Consider the following 5,000-nt stretch of genomic DNA (forward strand, 5'->3'; position numbering starts at 1 on the left):
TCAACTTTCGTAATCACATATATCCGAGAAACTTGACTTCCCATTGCTCATATTTGCGTTCCCCGTCGAAAAGAAGTCTGCCATATCTTGAACTGGGCCCATAACCTGTTTCGTTCAGGACGGGGGAAGATGTTTTCAGATTTGGTCAACCCACACAACACATTTAAACACAACATGGTTTACTCGTGGAAGAAGAACATCCGGGAACTTTTATTGCATCATACATGTAAATTGCATAGGCATCCCACTATATATAATGAGATCATCCTAACAAGAGCAAGGGCTGAGGCCGTTCGCAAATGCAAACCCGCTCCCTGGAACAAAGAACCTTCACTGAGATTCCTTATAAGAAAACGTCGAGCTTGTTTCATAAAGACAAGGTAATTAGAAAGTGTATGGTGCATTATTTAAAAAAGAACGTACGGAGTTCGTCTGAGTTGAGAAAGTGTTCATCTCTCGCTTTTGGAAAATAATATTATATTGCAGTAAGAATGTCTAGACCTAGACCGCAACTCAGACGTAACAAATCTTCGAGAGTAGGAGATTCTAATAGTCATTTTTACATTATTACCCGCAGGACGCCTAAACACAAAAAAAGACTTGTTCAGTTCTATTGTTTAGTCAGGATCAATCTGTACTAAGCAATCAACAAACTGACTCAACACAAAAATGAGAGTTATTGTCTAACAAGTAGAAAAGCTATGATATCAGGAGACATTAAATCGAAAGCCAGGCCCCTGTTGCTCACGGAACGTGTACACGTGCAGTATCTGAGAAATCCTTCTATAACCACTGTTGCAGGCTCGATTTGCTCAGAAGGAAAAGGATTGTAAGACACGTGACTGTACCTCAGATGGTTCACTTGTTCTTTTGCTTCCTTGTTGCCCACCAGTGTACAATGATCATTCCTATCACATGAGACGTGATTGCTGCTGGAGTCGGAATATGTGCAGGAAAACAACCGTCAACAATTTATTGGACCCATTACAGAGCAATTGTGGGTGTGTTGTCCCATTAACATTACATGGTTGTGATGCACTTATGGTGCAAGCCGTTTCCGATGTAGTAAATGTTGCAATACATATAAATGAATCCATCGAGGGGTGGGCACCCCTAACTGGTTATCAGTCCTATAAGGGGACAATACAGGGAACTACTGTTATTAACATGGGCAATCTAGCTGAAAGAAACTATGTGTTTCAGGCAGTTCAGTTAGATTATTAGAATGAAAGTATTCAGGTTGGGAAATCAGCAGTGTTACGAATGTCAACAATTTTTCAAAGGTACTAATGTTAACAACAACAATGGCCCAAAAATGATGTGGTGTCCGTAATAATTTCTACAACGCAGTGGCACCCGCGGTTCTATGAGAGAATCTATCCAACGGAAGAGACAAACTACAGGAGTTCGGGTCAGGGAAAAGAAAAAACACAATGCAAAACACAAAAAGATCTGCAAATATGACTAGCACGGGATATGAAAACGCAACACTTCACCCGGGTAAAGTTTCCAATCCAGAACATATCATAGAACTCAACAGCAAAGCACGAACCCTTTAAGGCAAAAGCTATGCAGCGCTCAAGGCGAAACCAAGCTGAAATTTGGTCAAGGTCAAGACTCTATTGTCGACATTCCATGTCACAAGTACTTTAGTCTTTTCGTCATACCGATACCCCTGGTCCCTGACTTCTCTGCACTGCTGTGCTCCCTTATGGTTCAGACCATCTGTCTCTACGGGCGCTTTCCTTTTGTCAGAACTGCCCGGCCAGCCCCATCAGTTTGCCCGCCCCTTGCCCCCCCTTGCCGGCCCCCTCGCATGCTCCCCCCCTCGCCTTCTTCCGCGGCTTGTCTCTCATCCTCCCGCCCCCCCCAGGCGTGTATACTTTGCCGGCGGTTTTGTACCAGCAGCCCGTCCCTTCCAAATGCCTGATGTGGCGGTCAGTTCTGTGACATTGGCCCGCGCCCTCCTTGTCCCAGTATCCACGCTAGTGATACTCTTCCGCCGGGTTTGTTGGCGGCCTGCCCCGTCTCCGCCTGGGCCCCAGCACCTGTGACTCCATCCTGCATGGATCTGCTCTCCTTGCCTCACGCCTGAGGACATCAACACTAGGACCGAGGAGCACAACAAAATCAGCACATTAAGATTCAAAATTGACGCGTGTCATGACTGTACTAGGCACTTCTTTATTTTTTTTTTGTGACACAGTTCTGGGCACTGTGACTGTTTGTTTGTGACACGTATGAGACAGCACTTTATAGAGGCGTGGTAACGAGTAATCTTCTGGCCTATTGACGAAATGGTAGACGTTATGACAGGGTTGAATGCTTAAGTTCAGCAAAGGGCGATCACATGGAAACGTTTGAAAATGTACAGGCGTATGTAAATCTAAAGTCACCCGCTTCTAAATTACAATCTACATGTTGTAAAATATTATTTAACCTGTTTTTGTTCGTAAATAAAATTTTACATGATATTTACATCTTTTGTGGTGTGTGTAAATTCATTGGAAATTGGAACTACAGGATCCTGTGGAAGATTTACATTTGAACAAAACATGTAAAAATACATGGAAATCTTTTAAAGAATTTCCCGTACTTGTTTGTTAAACTTTCATGTATAATTGCGGGGCACGCAACACATGCCATTACCGAGCCGCCCGCGTCTTCTACGACACACACACAAAAAACGGCTGGGGCCAGCCAGTCTGAGAAGCCGGAGTCTAACCTCTGTTCTTCAGCTGGATGCACCGTTCCTATGCAAGCCATTTCATTCCCATGTATCTATCATCGCAAATCGTTTGAGGCGTGAGGCTTTCACGGAATTCCTGTCATAATCCACACGCACGGGCGTTAAGTTAATAAGTAAGGGAACGGTTTATTTCTAACTAGTACAGATGTACCTTGCGACAGCCCTTAATATAGCGATGCGAACAAAAAAGCACTCTCCGCGTCCAGTAACACACTTACAAAGGATTCTGACGATATATTTATATATGTCGGAAAAGCCAACCGTTTCATGACAATTCAGAATATTTTTTAAGTGAAGAAAGACTCTCAGGCAAGGCGTCCGTTTACTGACAATTCAGAATTTTTTAAGTGAAGAAAGCCTCTCAGGCAAGGCGTCCTTTCCACGGATTTTTTCTCGATTAAAGGAAATACGTTCAATTGATGTGGATTCTAAAACTTTAGAATAGGTCGAGAATTACCCCCCCCTACAACGTGATGAAAAGCGTCATTATTAGCTGTAGTAGTATTTTAATTCAGTAAACTCTCCCTGCTGGCCAAAAGCGGGATTCCTGAATAAAATTTTCAACTTTGAAATGTTGCTTTGGCTATAATTGGAGATTTTGCAAACAATTTTCATTTTGCTTGGAAACGACTCTGGCAAAATGTAAATGCAACTAAAACGGTTTTCTGTGTACCCAACATGAGGTGCAAATGACATGTTAAGTATGATATCGGTTAATATTGCTGCTAAATTCACTATAGAATTATTTTTTGAGTGTGCAACTGAAATACATTTCTAAACTTGACGCTTGCATTTTTTTTTTTTCGTCAGTCTTAATATATTTGCCTCTATGGATCTCTTGAATGGCAATTTTAACAACTTAATTTTGAAAACACACCAGAAATCTTCGTATTTTCTGTTGACGCGGACCCACGCGAAAACAGTATGTAACTATTTAGTCGGAAGAGAAAACCGTTTGGAAATTTATTGCTGTCTTTTTTTGCTCCATTTTTAAAATATTTCAACACACGAATTCAAACCAAGATGTATATCCATTAGCCGGCCAAGCTCCAAGAACGAATTTCCACTCATGATCAAACACTGTCACAGCACAGCATGACTCACGTTGACCTTGAAATTTCCTAAGATATTTCCCTGGTAGCACCGTTGACTCAAAGGAGAATCTCGCTTGGTGGCATAGAAACGCACTATGTAGTCAAAACATTCGTCGGTTTTACTGGCCTGAAAAAGAGTATTTTTTATCGAGGGAGATCTGATTTTAATATACCCGATGGCAGCCCTATTGAAGTCACATGGCAAGGCGTCGACCAATCAGACATTTGTCGCCAGTGAAAAAGCGTGTGTCACCGTGCTTTTTGCTTTTACGTTGGGCAAGGCCCCAAGAAGTCGAAGGACAGAAGCTTCGAGAAACCGCCTCAGTAATTGAAGTCAGAAGTTGACCAGTGAAGAACCAAACATGAAAATCACTGGTTCTTAATAGCTGGAAGAATTGGAGATAGTCAGCCAGCAAATCGAAAATCGAAAGTCATAAATATCTTACATTGAGCTAAATGCGTTAAGGACAACATCATAAAGTGATCGTGTTTCCGAAGCTGTTCCTGAGCAGGAACTGACATATCGCTGGCTAAACCGAAGAGGAAATATGCGCACTAAGGTGAAATGTTCGAAGCAATCATTCAAGGTCCATTCATGTCACACCATTTCACCTGTTTGTAGAAGGGGGGGGGAAAAGCTAAACTGCAGGATATACCCAGCCACTTATTTGTATGCGAATGGCGTTTATTGTTACATGCGTCGTAATTCAAGCGATGCCGCTACAACTTAAACAAAAAAGAAATTGGGATGTGCATTTTAGAGAGCGACTGATCCAAAACAGTGAAAAAATGCCAGACGTTAAGTAGTACTACGTTTAAAGATTACGTGTTGTAATCAAAGGTGTCATGAAAAATGGTTTGAGCATTTACCTGGTTAGAGAGGAGACGTCGTTATTTCTTTGATCTTTGAAATAAGATAACCTACCGGTCAGTATAAAATGCAGACTACAAACCCGACTACAGACTGCAGGTTCCAGATTGCAGATTGGGTTTAAAATGCAAACTAGGTACAAAATGCAAACTGCTGACTGGGTCCAAAACTGACTAATGTTTTGACTGCATAGTGCGTTTTTCTATGCAGCGAGATTCTCTTTTGAGTTAACGGTGCTACCAGGGAAATATCTTAGGAAATTTCAAGGTCAACGCGAGTCTCGGTT

General features: G+C 42.0%; 1 protein-coding gene across 2 annotated transcripts in view; it reads right to left on the bottom strand.

Annotated features, from left to right (window-relative positions):
- The window catches only part of LOC138003848 (uncharacterized), a 63,409-nt gene that overhangs the window by 54,009 nt on the left and 4,400 nt on the right, over positions 1 to 5,000 (bottom strand). The window lies entirely within an intron of this gene.

Source organism: Montipora foliosa, chromosome 5 (genome assembly GCF_036669935.1).
Source record: "Montipora foliosa isolate CH-2021 chromosome 5, ASM3666993v2, whole genome shotgun sequence".
In the NCBI taxonomy this organism is placed as follows: Eukaryota; Metazoa; Cnidaria; class Anthozoa; order Scleractinia; family Acroporidae; genus Montipora; species Montipora foliosa.